General features: G+C 38.4%; 1 protein-coding gene across 2 annotated transcripts in view; it reads right to left on the reverse strand.

Moving 5' to 3' along the window:
- Nucleotides 1–14752, reverse strand: part of LOC131060129 (transcription initiation factor TFIID subunit 14b) — a 74699-nt gene that overhangs the window by 15123 nt on the left and 44824 nt on the right. The window lies entirely within an intron of this gene.

Raw genomic sequence — 14752 nt, forward strand, 5'->3', positions numbered from 1 at the left:
TGGGCGTGACTGTGCCTCCTCGCTCGGTATGGCTGGCTCGTCCTCCATCCTAGATGAAGCTATGTCTCCATCTGCTTTTACCACTGGCAATGACTCCTCATCCTCATTCTCTTCCTCCTCAATGTCATCCAGCGTGAAACCAAATCCACCCCCCTCCTCCTCCATAGCCTTCCTCTCCAAATCAATGATGTCATCCTTGGAAAAAAATGGAGGCTACTCCTGTGATGTCCAATCACTGTAAGGATCTATATCATACAATTCAATTGGACCACCTTCTACTTCCTCTACCTTCCTTACACGCAATCGAAGATTATATTGCACGAAGACAAGGTCATTGAGGCGTTTCTACGCAAACTTGCTCCTCTACTTCATGTGGATTGCTTCAAACAAGCTCCAATTTCGCTCACAATTGGATGAACTACAAGGCTGACATAAGATTTTGAGGGCAAATTTTTTGAGATGTGGGGTATTTCCACCCCAACTTTACACCAAGCATCTGCAAATTAAAATTAGGTTGAGAGTAGCACCCCTCGTCGGGGTCTAAGGGTGAGAAAGAGAGGGGTAGAGAGATAGGTCTAGATCTTGGGGGAGAGAGGAGAGAGTGAGATGGAGTGTGGTAGAGAGGTCGCAGAGGAAGAGTGATAGTGAGATAGATAGGTCTAAAATTCGAGGCAGATAAAGTGAGTGAGATAGAGAGAGTGAGAATGTTGATAGGAGCATACTGATTATTGAAATTTGACTGTCTAAAAAATTAAAAGATCTTTTAGAACCTAGAATTTGCATTATAACTCCTAGAGATCTGAAACCAATCTCAATCCTGCCAATATATCACTTATACTTAAATGTTATATTTCATGTATATATTTCGATGAAGAGAATGAAACTGACCTGAAAAAACAAAAATAGATAATTTTTTGACATGTTTGGACCTCCTTTTTTAGTGTACCCGAGTTTTTTATAGAAACTCGCTGAGTTTTTGCAAAAAACTCAGCGAGTACTCGACGAGTTTTTTGCAAAAACTCGAGCGAGTTTTTCAGCAAGTAAAAGTCAGAAAAAATCGCAAAGCAGAAAAACTCAGCGAGTTTACCAACTACAGATAAGACAACTAAACCAATGAGATTCTAGTACTCCTATAGAGGTGTCAACATAAATAGCCACTGAGTCGAATCTGTTAATTTTTAGTGATCAGATTAGCAGTATATAATAGAAAATCAGAATGCAAAGTAAATCATACACATAACACACATGTACCCTGGGAAAACCTCCCTCTTGGAGGAAAAACCCAGCAACCAAAGATCTCATATCTGATCAGATTAGATATAGCAGCAGATTACAATTTAACCCTTCTAGGGTACATATCAACTATAGCAAAACTTATCTGAATCTAGAAGACAGAGTGTATATGCAAGTCACTGTCAATCTGAGACAAAATTCGGCAGCCTTGACCTACTTCACAAGCCCTTGAACAAGTTCGGCAGTCCAGGATGGTATTCGCTCAACCTTGAGGATGATCGCCCAGCTTGAGAACTCCAATTCGCTGCCTTAGACGGATTTGCCAGTGCAGATATAATTCGCTTGTATATGCAACAGTTCGCTGACCTTGTTTGTACTTTGCTGATCACAATAGTAGTTCGCTGATAGGATATATTCACTGAGTGATATGATGTGTTTGTACAATGAATGCTGACTTGTATATATAGGTGACTTAGCCTTTTGATTCTCCAAGTCGGCTAGCATAAGGAACATATTTAATTACAAACAAATGCATTAAGGTGGTGCTAAAACTGAAATTAGGTCCACACGTTACACAAGACCCCAATATGGGTCAGCATCAACACGTTACAGCAAGATATTGATTATGGGACATGACTAAGGCCACGGGCCCATTAGTCATTCAAACGTGCTAGGTGTGCTAGGTCAGCCCTAGAAAAGCTCCGACCTAGCTACATATATCAACAAAATCTGTGAATTCATAGTTTGTCACAATAAAAGCAAGTCTGGGCAAAGAAAGAACAAGGGGGTTTCGAAGTGCTCTCATGACATTTGAAGAAGATGATGCAACTTCATAGGAGATGCCATCAAAGAGGAGATGCATTTCCTCAATTGTGTACTCCAAGTCTACATGATAGGGCTCACAAAAAAAAAACTGAAACATCAAGAAGTAGTCATCCTACAAAACTATATCTAGAAGATGGTGAATGCCTTGCAGCATCAAATCATTAGCAGCCCCATTTGAAGCAACATTTAACTCTAAAGAAGAAATAATTGGAGATAAGATCTCAATGCATGTCATTCAACTATACTACTCATCCCTCGAAAGTGTGCCCAGACAAGATGCCTGAGTGTGAACATTAGATGAATCTGCCAATGCTGGAATACAAGAGTCCTTAGACTTAAGACATTGACTTGTAGATAAAGAAAAACTCTTTGAATCTCAATTAGTAATCATAGATTAACAACGTCTAAATGGAAGTCTCTATAGGGGAGTAAAGAGAATTAGGAGAACCTTTTGTGTCATCTCAATGTTCAAGCTCTTCCAATCAATAAGCACCACAACTATTTCATGATCATATTGTCAAAAAATGTCAAGTGCAACAAGACAATCTGCAACAAAATCTTCTAGGAATGGAGATTCATTCAAGTCTCAGACATCTCCCAAATTTCGGTCCATAGATCACATGAGCATTCAAAGTGAGTGATGTCCAAGTAGATATTGATATTGACATAACAACCAATTAATCCTAGCACATAATCATTTTTGTCCTTCCATACAAGTTTTCACCAAAAGGATGTGGGTTCAAGAACAGGTCCATAAAGATAGGGCAAAAGATGAAGCCACCTGAAATCTGTCATTATTCTATCTTGCTAGGAGTTATAGTTCTAACTATCCAATTTAATTACAGCAAGATGCTTCTCGATTCCCATTATTAACTCCTCAATTTAGTCACAGAATAGACCAATTAAGAGATTCAATTCAAAAAGAGAAAAAGATTACGCCCCCAAATTCACTCAAGCATGAGACCTCCCAACAAATTATGATGATGGCACCTTATACTTAGTGCAATTACAATTGCCACTTGCCAGATCAGTGAAGTAGTCTTGATCTGTGTATTACAAACGCCAAAAATAAGCCACAGAACTGAAATTATAATTTTGATATAGAATAAAATAAGCCAAACTACACCAGTGCATACACAAAAAAATTATGCACTATCAAACAAAATTACACCTGAACATTATAGTATGAGCCCGAATGGAGCCCCAAAAATTTCTAAAACGAGAATTGTTCAATGTCACCTATGAGAATCTATCGTTCTCAAAATCCAAACACAATATCAAGAACCATCTGCACCACTACAAAGCTCTCAAAATATTAGTCTATATCAAAAAAAATTGCTCAGAAATAAAATTAAAAAATCAAAATTACATTGGAGAGCGGCAGGATAGAGAGCAAGAAAAATTTCATGTCATGCTGATGTCAACACCAAGAAAAAAGGTGCCAAAATATACTGGATTTCCCCTGTAGATTTCAAAACTGCCTTCTGATTATGCAAAACTGCTTTCCATGAAGCAAAACAACTAATCAAAAGGTGAAACCACCATTTTGAGTCTAAGGTTATTTTGGAGCAGAATATTCCATGAATATCTTGTCATGTCCCCTTTCAAAAACTAAAGAATTAATAAGATTTTTAAGTGGGCCCAATCACTTTTTGGCCACATAAATATTATTTAGGTCTTATGTATTGCTTAAAAGGTGTTTTTTACACTTGATTCGAAATGCAATTCAAAAAAGGACTTTTGGATGTAGTTAAAATATTTTTAAATACTTGAAGGGAAAAGTAAATTATAATAAAAAATAAATGAAATAGAAGAGCCCAAAAAAGGTAACTATAAAAGATAGATCAAGGCTTAAAAAAAATCATCCAATTTCGTCCTTTTATTTTGGAGATTGAAGCATTCAAAGACAAAAATCCTTAGTATTGGAGATTTGAAAAATGAAAAACCTTTTGGCTTTTCATAGTTGGAAGGATGAAAAGTCAAAAACCTTTTTGGCCTTTCATAATTGGATTTGGGGATGAAAACCCTCATCTCCATTTAAGGTGATTCTATTAAAGGATCACACTTGAGTTTATAGATTGAAGTCATTTTGAAGCTTGCTACAATGTCACTACGGTGATTCTATTAAAGGATTGCACTTGAGTTTAGAGATTTGAAGTCATTTCAACTTGCTTTAGTGTCACTACAGTGATTTATTGAAGATTTCAGCATGAGGAGGTTTGGATTGATTAATATTTGCAAGCAAATCAAATATATATTTTATTGGCTGATTGAAAAACATTTTCAGATCATTTGCTGATGTAATATGGGAATTTATGAGGGTTGGTTGCTGGTGTGTGTTGGTAAACAGATTTGTCACTATATATTTCAAGGTGACTGGCCCAATGGGCAGTGACAAAACTCCCAATTGGAGAGATCGCTATAAAATAACAATCGTCCTCTGCGTTTGAGAGAGGCAGCACCCTTGTATGCTGGGGGTTTTTAGGACTTTTGTGTACTTTTGACTTGAAAGTACAAAAAGGAGAAAGCAAAAGCAAAAACAGATGAATAATAGAAACCCTACAGGCAGACATGAAAATACCAAATAGGACTTTATGAGTGATAACAATTACAAAAGAGGGATTTTATCACCAAATAATTTTTGACATGCAATGATGATGAAAGAAAGGTAATAAGTCTCGAAATATGAAGAGATGGGTAACTCCAACGCATTCAAATCAAGATACCAAATCCAAAATGCCAGGGCTGCCCAAAATAAGATTTAAAATAGGTTATATATATCTTTCATCCTAGTTTGTAGGATATCCAAATGTATTTTTTTATTTGTTTAAGAAAGCCAGTCTAAAATGCTAGGCACCAGTTGTATTGGAACTAAGCACACATGCATGGAATAATAATTGATAGAGGGGTCCAACACATAATTGAATGGTGCACTTCTAATAAAAAATGGCAATATTTTTTCAAGAAAAACCAAGCAGCCTCTTTCTTTTGAAATAAAACCATGCACCTCCTTTAGTGTCCTGCATACCAGGCACCAGCTACTTTTCAATAAAGTCTAATGCAAATAACTTTTAAAAAAATAAAGATCCTTAACATATTATGAAATTCACAAAAGCTAAGATTAGCTTTCCTTTTTGAATTTTCAATTTCATTTTTCAAAAACATGAGACCTAGTACTTGCCCTTAAATCCACAAGCTACATATATATGAATTAGATTGGGCCAAAAATTCCACTGGAATTGCTGTAACTGAAACTAAACATCAAGATGCCCAGATTTGGAAACAAATTGGGTCAGTAAAAGATACCAGTATCAGGTTTACTGATACTTTGGATTTTGAAAATGCAAATGGAGCCTTTGGGAACAAGAGGCCCTTCCAAAAACTTTAGCTTTATTATGGCTGTTACATATCCCCATACCATTCTGTTGTGATCTTTTTCACACATCACCCCATTGAGAATGGGGACCCTCTCCTTTCCTGCTTTCTAGGGTTTTTGTTATTGTCCTGTGGCCTTCCGCTTCAGTTTTGCTCAATTCTGTCAAGGTTTGAACGGTTTGAGTCTTAAGGATAACAGAGTCTAGACACCATCAAAGTGCCCAAAAATGCCAAAGGACGAAGAACGCAATTGATTTGAGCGAATTCGGACAACTTTCTATTTTTGGAAAGTTTGTTTTTTTTTACTTTTTCCTATTTTCTAGGAAGTTTCTTTTTTGGCATTTTTAGCTCGATCCCCAGGATGGCTATTTTTAGGAAAAATTTCCTATTTTTTAGGGATGTCTACTTTTTGCTTTTTCAGAGTGGGGACCTAGGGTTTGCACTAGTACCACTGACCTGCATCGATCACAATCGAGAATTTTCAAGTTTTGACCCAAAAAGCTAAGTTCCTACATTTTAGGGGTCATGGCACTTTGGATGGGTTACCTAAGTATGGGTTTCAAATATCATGTTAATCTGGCTAAAATTGAAGAAGTTATCAAATTTTGAAGTTTTTCAAGTATTTCTCTAAGTCTGGCTAATCATGTTTGGTGGTGAATGTTATGTCAGGAACTCAAAAAGGTCCACCCCATGATGGAGAGGGAGTTTCACAAAGTCCGCCATGTAGGGGAGATGGAAAAAGTCCGCCCAAGGTGCAAGTGCAATGGTACCTCAAACTTCATAAAGTCTGCCCTAGTCTTGATAGCATTGGAGCATGAGTGATAAAGCCCGCCCTACTCTTGATAGCATTGGAGCATGAGTGATAAAGTCCGCCCTACTCTTGATGGCATTTGAAGTATAAGTGTCATGAACTCCAAAAAGTCCGCCCAAGCAATGTGGCATGAAGCTGATGAAGTCCGCTCTCCAAGGTTTCTAAACCTTCACAAAGTCCACCCTACATCAGCATATAAAGTCCGCCTTGTCAAAGTTGAAGAAAGTTTCCAAGTGTTCGGAGGTCATAGCCATGGTGCAAGGAAACAACAAAGCCCACTATGTGCAACAAGAAAGATCAAAGAAAGTCCGCCTTGGGTAATGGTGCTTAAGTATCTCAAAGTCCGCCCAAGAAGTGAGGGAAATAACAAAGTTGAAGGATTCTCAAGTCAAGTAAAGTCCACCCTCCTTCAAATCAAGGTGCATACATCAAACAAAGTCTGCCTAACCTGCAAGAAGATGGTTCCTAACTTGAGCAAAAGTCCGCCCTTACCTTACCTCGAATGAGATGAAGTCCACCTTGATCTATGGTACATATGATGAATGAAGTCCGCCTTGGGATGTATGTGCTGCATAAACTCCACTAAGTCCGCCCTGCTCATTGGGAAAACAATTGCTGAAGTCCGCCCAAGCTCAGAAATAGTGAGGAAATATTTTGGTGAAGTCCGTTGGGCAAGAGGAAAAATCACATGAAGTCCACCCAGCTATCAAGTATTGAAGTTCGAACAAAGAATTAATTTTAGAAAGTTGCAAAATTTGGAAAAACAAAGGGAAAGCATTTTTAGAAAGTTTTGGAAGAAATTGAAGATTGAATTCGAATCATGAACTCAAATCAAAATGGAAACTTTCTCAAGGAATTGAACTCAGACTAGAAACAAAATCACAACTTTCCCCAAGTGACTGAGTTCAATTAAAATGAATTTAGAAACTTTCTCTTGCATTTTGAAGGACTAAAGACTAAAGTAGAAACAAAATTCAAGAGGATCTTCTTTGTTTCTAAATGAAGAATTCAAACTCTATTCAAATACTTTATTCATTTCTTTCATTTCAACAGTTCGAGTTTGGAGAGCAAGATACTTGAAGAGAAGATTATTTCAGAGCTTCAGGAACAGTTCAAGGATTTTTCTAAGGCATTTACAAGAGGGAGAAGTGAAGATTTTCACACCAAGCATCCTTTCTACTCATTTCTTGTCTAGATTTTGTAGGTGACAGGGGTATTCGAGGCAGATTGGTTAAGTTTTTCAATCTGGTTTTCAAATTTTGATGAAGTTTTCATGGAAAATGGAGCTGGTTTTCACAACTTGGTTTATTTTTCAGACATTTACCTATATCCAAATCTAATTTTGACATTCATTTCACGAATTTTGGGACTGAGTTATTCATTTTCAGAGCAATCAAAGACAAATTTCCCTCCCGAACCTTCAAATCGGATTTTGTTTTCAAGGGTCTCTAAAATTTCTAACTGTTCACAGCTTGTTGAAAGCTAAAAGTGTTGGGAAATTGGAGTAAAAGGGACCACAATCAGAGCACTCTACCATCAAACCTTCAAAGTTTACGCTCAAAATGAGGATTCTAATTTATTTTCTTTTGGTTTTGCAGGTTTTGGATGATGGATGAACGCAATGAGTGTCTGAAAAGCTGAACTTTAGATCATATCAATTTATACTCGCGAGGAGTTATCCAAAGCTTCTTACCCTCCTCCCGCGCAACATAAATTGGCAGCTGAAGGCAGAATCATCACAGAAAGCACAAATGGAGTTTCAAGCCAAATTCAGAATTGAAGACAAGTCCACGAGCAAGGTTTGTCCAAGCATAAAGGTGGCCAAAATTTGGCTAAGTATGAGAAATATTTCACAGAGGAATTCTTCTCCAGATTCAAGGCACTTGAAAGAATCTCAAGGCATCAAGAAAGAAAAGAATGTCAAACTTCTTGAGGAATTTCATCCATACAACTTCTTGAAGGATTTCATCTTCTTAAAAATTGAAAACAAGCTCTCTATCAGAATCGGATGGTGACAAGAAGAATCAAATTTCCATAGTTAGACAATTTCTTCACACAAATTGGAGAATTCAGAGAAGACATCCAACACGCTGAGGTGGCGCCTCATCATCTTCCAACCAATCTGATCCAGGTTCAATAAGCCTAACTTATCCAGAAGCTTCTAGAAGGGCACACCTCACAATGCAACAACTTTCTATTTTTATTGTTGGTTCATATTTAGCAAGGACAAGTGTCCCCAAATGTAATTTTCTCATTGGTCGAGGGGTAGTTAGTTTTGGGAAACCCTAATTAGGGTTTGTAACTTTCAATCTGGGCCCTTGATCACTCTTTGATCTCGGTCGTTCATTGTTTTATGGGAAACTATATAAGGCTACCTCCTCTCAATTGGAGAGTGAGGTTTTTGATATATTGTTGCGTGAAGGTCATTTTTCAAATAATACATTCTATGTGCGCTTTCTCTTAAGGCTTTGTAATCTCTGTTATTTGAGTGATTAGCATGGTTTCAATTTCCTCAACACATTAGTTAGAAATTAATTTAGATTTGCTTTAAAGTTGTTAGAGTTGAATGAAGGATTTGATAAGTATTAATTAGCGGTGTATCTTTGCTCATACTTTTGGTGAATGGATGATTTCCATTTCACTGTGCAAAGTTAGACTGAGCCTATTCCCTGTGTATACCAAAACTTCGATCATAAACACAACCCATTGAAGATTCCACCTGCTTCGTGTAGTTGTCCTTAGTGTGGCGAAGCAAAGTGTGGTTTCCCGAGAACACCTAGTTAATACCGTCTCCAGAATTCATAGGTTTAGATCAGCTTTCTTAACCCTATCCCCTTTTCCCCTTTTCGAAAGTCTAAATTTCGAAAAATCCAAAAAAAGAGAGAGCCTGAAATTGGCAAATTTATCTTAGTCCGGAAGCCTGAAAGACATTTGTAAACGTAAGTCCCCCTTGAGATTTTCAGCATACACTACCCAAGCAGCTATCCCACTAAAGTCGCTTGTTCGCACATATAGACCTTGGAATCAGCAGTGATTTTTCAGGAGAGGATAGAATACCTTTGGGTATTGTCGTGACCCTTTCACACATCGCCCCATTACTAACAGGGACCCCCTCTTTTCCTGCTTTTCACGTTGTTTTGGTTAGGGTTTTGGCTGCTTAGTGGGCAATTTTGTGTTTCCTGTGCCCGAGTCTTGAAGTTTTGATCATGCCTAGTGTTGTTTAGGGTTTTTGAAATTATAGGATCAAGCACGTAAAGTTTAGATTTTGATGATCCTAGTTTTGTCTAAGTGTTGACCCCTTTTTTGGAGCGTTAACGTATTTTTAAATGTCCTCATCAGTGATTTTAAGTGCTAAGGTGTTTCGGGACCTTTTGGAGTTGTTTTCTCGCTCCTATAGAGTTATTCAAGTTGATTTCGCACTTTATCCCGATAGATTTCCTTGTGTTATGCTCCATTTTTTGATGAATTTCCCTAGGTCCAGTTGAGTTTTATTGAGTTTTGAAGTTTCTAAGTGATTCTGAATGGAAAAATCATCATTTTTAGGATGAAAAACCATATCCTAAGGGTTAAAAGGTCAAAATTCCATACTAGATGTGCTTTTCCCCTCATATTCCTGACTATCCATGGTTTTCCCCTCTTAGAATCCAGACTGGACATGGATTTCCCTTGGAATCCAAACTTGCTTCATTTTTCCACCACTGTTAATCCATACTAGGGTCGTTTTTCCCCTGGATGCATTAAATTTTGACTAAGTGTCAGGATTTGTCTTGACTACCCACGTTTTTCCACCAGGAAAGTATGGATGGAATTGCGGATGACATTCCACACCTGGGTCGATTTTCCACCAGGTCTTTTGTGACGAGTTTTGAGGATTTTTGTGCAGACTCTCAGTCCAAACTAAAGACGATTTTCCATTGAGAGCATTTTTGATGATTTTGAGTCCGGATTTTCATCCAGACTAAGGTCGATTTTCCACCAAGGGGTAATTTGAGTGAATGAAGTGATTTCTAAGACCGGATTTTCATCCAAACTAAGGTCAATTTTCCCCTAGCCCCATTTTGCATGCATTTTGATGGATTTTGTTGGGAAATTTTGTCCATACTTAGATCGATTTTCCCTTACGGCGAATAGTTTGACGTTTTAAATGTGATTTTGATGGGATTTTTAAATCCCTACTTGGATCGATTTTCCCAAGTGGCTCAAATTTTGGTTTAAATTGCAATATTTTAATAAAGTGAGCCTTGTTTTAATTGTTTTTTAATAAAGCAACAATTATTTAATAAATTTTAAAAACAATTAAATGATTTGCAATAAGCATTTAATGTTTTAACCTTCTAGAAGCAAATCGGTTTCACCCAAGTAAGTATAAAAACAAATGTTTTATCCCACATTGCTTGTGTGGTGAGATTTGATGATAAAAGTGAGTTCAAAAAGAGAGAAGTCCAACATTATTTTATTATTAAGTTTGCCAGGTGTTTCCATGCAAGGGCGATTTTCTCTCTTATTGGCAATTTTTGATGAAGTGTTTCCGTGAAGAGGTTGATTGAAAAATTATGTTTCCTCCATTTTTCCAGCTTGGCAAATCACTTAATCGCTGCCATTGAAGTGTATCGCTACCATTGTATTCAAATTTTCGATTTTTTTGGAGATGGCGATTTTTCTCTAGATTGGTGACTTTCATGTTTGGCGCCTTTCCTCCAAATTTTTGGCGATTTTGAGTTTGGTGATTTTTCCTTGGGTGAAATCCGCCATTCTACTTGCTGTTATCAGGGTGATACCGCTGCCATTGAAGACCCCCCCCCCCCCATGCCACGATTTTGGTAAAGTCCGCCATTTTGGGTGAGATCCGTGATTTTGGTGAAGGGCGATTTGTTCTTGCATTCCAAAACTTTGACAATTTTCCTTGATATCGCCATTCTACCTGCTGTTCTCAGACCATTGTTGGCAGATTGCATGCACATTGAAGACATTTTTCAGATTTGAATATGGCGCCATAGCTGAGAAAAATTCGATTTTGTTTGGCTAGTGTGTTGAAGCATATTTTGACGGATTCCTTCCACATTTGATACTGCCATTGCTTCTTACTTGCTGTCCTTACCTCAGATCTGAGCTTAAACGCCATTATTGCAGCGAGAGTGAGCTTCATTGTTGGCTATACATTCATTTGTCAGACTTAAACCTTCATTGCCAGCCAACTCCAAACTTAACGATTTGCCTTTGGGAGAGTTTTCAAGTCATTTGCAGTCAATCACATGACCATTTGAGGGCTGTTACAAGTCTGCAACTTCGCCATGGCTGCTTGTCCTCAGAAAATTTACCTCTTACCAGCCATGCCATTTTTCCTGGATTTGATTTGCTTTCATTATCTAAGTTGTTGTCCATCAAATTTATGCACATTTAGGTGATTGCAACTTGTTTTGAAAGGCTAATTTGTACAGTTGCAGGTTGTCTTCAGACTTTGTTGACCTCCATTGTTGACTTCGGAAAGTGTCCTCAGACATAATTTTGTGTGAAAACACCATCTTTCACACCTTTCCTTAGTCACTCTTGATCCGGTATACTCCTTTGCACTATAATTTGCACAAAATTTCTAAGTATAAGGAGGTTTTGATTTCATGAGGGTTTCATACCCTGATCTTGTCACATTTTGTATTTAAATTGTTAAAATCTACCTAGAGTGTGGACTATTTTCCTGATTTCCATACCCTAATTGGTCTAAATCATCAAGAAATCAGGAATTTTATTTGGAATATTGTATTTTTTCCTAAGTTCTAACTTCAAACTTCGTACAGGTACAATGTCGAAGTCTGGATTTAAGGAAAGGAGAGAACAACAGAGGATTGTGGAGACTGGATTCTATCCAGAATCCAAGATGTCATCTAGATGGAAAGAGATTACGGATTTGAACATGCATTTCTTGAGCCTGAACCTGATGCGACAGTGGATGTTCGGAGTTGGAAATCAGATTCCTTCCCTAATATATGTAAACATTATGAAGAGTGGTATATTTCAAACCGTTGGATTCCCACAATCCATACAGTGCAGTGAGCTTATCCTGGAGTGTGCACGATGTTATGATCCTCGCTCGCGAATGACCAAGACTCCTAAGGGCGTAGTCATTGCCTACCTTGTTGAGGATGCAATTGCTGATGTGTTTGGAATTCCATGTGGAGTAGATATGAAGAATGTAACTAAGGATGAATTGGAAGATCGATACACGAAGAAGATGGATGCGTGTAAAAATGTAGTGAATTGAGTGGATGATCGAGCCTAGGCTTCATCATTCCAAGGCTCCCAAGACACTCATGTGCACAGACTTCAAAGAGGAATATAGTGACTTAGTATTCCTGCTTAGCAGAGTGATGGGGATGTTGCTGGGTGCAATATACGATGGATGGATGTTCTATTTCATCCAGGATTGTCTTAGAGGGACGACGATAAATTGTTCTAGAATCATAAGTGACAATCTGGACTTTCAACTGAGGAATGTAGAGCAGTCCAAGTCATTCGCCATGACTTCCTACTTGGTATACCTGCTTGCACGGTTTGTTACATACAAAGGATTGATATGCAGAGGTGAAGTCGGGAATGGGCATGGACAATTCAAGAGTTATGAGGGCTATCCTCAGCTGAACATGTATAGAATTGAAGATTATAAAAGAGTGAATGATGTGTTCACAATGTACATCACGCGGATGTTGCAAGGTGGAATCCACAGGAGGTTGTCCAAGGAGGCAACAGAGCTAATAGAGAAATATGGATCGTGGTATATACAGTTTCCCACGTTCACGTACCTTAGGATTCATTGGTTTCAATCTGAACCCTTCAGGCTTCCTAGGTATCCTTCTGACAGAATGACCTTGTTGGAAGTGGTGAGACAGCTTCTAGAGTTTGATTCCATTCAGAAAGAGAAGCATAGGACAGGCATGACATTCCCTATTTCAGTTGGGAAGACGTTGGAGGTTTTCCAGTCTGCCTTAGCCGCCAGCACTGCGAGTGAGGAGCTTGCATTCTATCGATTTGCAACCTTCAAGAAAAGAGAAAGACTTGATCTAGATAAGAAAGTTGGAAGGATCAGGAGAGAGAAGTTCATCCACAAGACGTACATCGAAGATTATTGGGCCAACTTGATGGACGAGCAGGCAGTGAAGAGACGAATGCGGTCCAAAATGTCAGTGGATTTCATGAAGCAGTGTGGACTTTTCCTCATTCCTGATCAGGTGTTAGATGATAGGGATCATACACATCCACAGTATGAAAATGAAATGAAGAAGGCGATCTTATTGCCTAATTGGTCAGAATCAGAAGAGATAGATTTAAAGATATTGATGAGAGAGGTCTTGAGTTTCTCCCGTACATGGGTGGATATTCAGATGAATAAGTTAGTTGATATGGGTGTTTCCTTCACTTATGAAAAGATGAAGTCGGAAGAATCTACTTCCGAAGATGATCAGAGGACTATCAATGATGTCAGGATTCATGCAGATGAACAGAGTCAAGCTCCCAAGGGAAGGAAAAACACACCAAGAGGAGTCAAGGCCAGAGGGAAGAAGATTGAGGAGGTCAAAAAGAAAAAGCAAAAAGACCATCATTCCTTCACCCCCTCCCAGTGTCTCATCAATTAAGGAAATTGAAATAACATAACAGAATAAGGAGACCCAGCAATGATACTACCAAAGAATATTCAGGATTTACATGCCACAGCGACATCTGCTCCACCAAATGAGAATGATGATCAGTTGGGATCCCCTACCATCCTTTTGGAGGTTAGTTTGGGAAATGAGATATATGATTTGACCAGTAGTAATCCTAATGATGATGATGATGATGATGATGTTATCTCAACATTGAGAGGGCTTGATTGAGATATGTGTCTCGATGATGGTATGGAGATATCCGCTATTCTTGATTCGCTGATGAAATGTATGAAAAAAGTAAGATGATAGAGGTATAGCCTATTGATAACATTGATGACTACTTAGCTAGGAGCAATAAGGAGAAAGAACCCAAGAGAGCTGAGATTTTGTCGCACATAGCTAGAGATGAGACAGGAATGCGGATTGCGCAAGTGGTTGTTCCTATTGGAGGTGTGACGGGGGACATTGCTACTCCTATGGATTCCCCGATTACTTCAGTTGCCCTTGGTCGTACTACAAGAGAGCAAGAGTTCAAGGACGTTGGTGATAACCTTAGGGCGATCAGTGCAAGGTTAGATAGAGACATTGAAGAGAAGGAGAAGTACAGAGAAGAGAGTATCGAACTAAGAGAGTATATTGCGGGGATAAGGCGTGAGAATCCCACCCTTATTTCCCCTATTGCGGTTGATCATGGACTACATTCACACTATGAGGCAGCGAGAGATACACTCTCAGAGGTGGAGAAGTGGATTGAGAGTGCAAGAAAACAGGCGGATGATTTCCTTACTCAGTTTGTCTAGGCATATGATAGGACAACAAGGCTCATGTTTAGAATCCAATATTTGGAGGGAGTTTGAGAAGAATTTCAGCG

The sequence above is a fragment of the Cryptomeria japonica genome, chromosome 3 (assembly GCF_030272615.1).
Source record: "Cryptomeria japonica chromosome 3, Sugi_1.0, whole genome shotgun sequence".
In the NCBI taxonomy this organism is placed as follows: domain Eukaryota; kingdom Viridiplantae; phylum Streptophyta; class Pinopsida; order Cupressales; family Cupressaceae; genus Cryptomeria; species Cryptomeria japonica.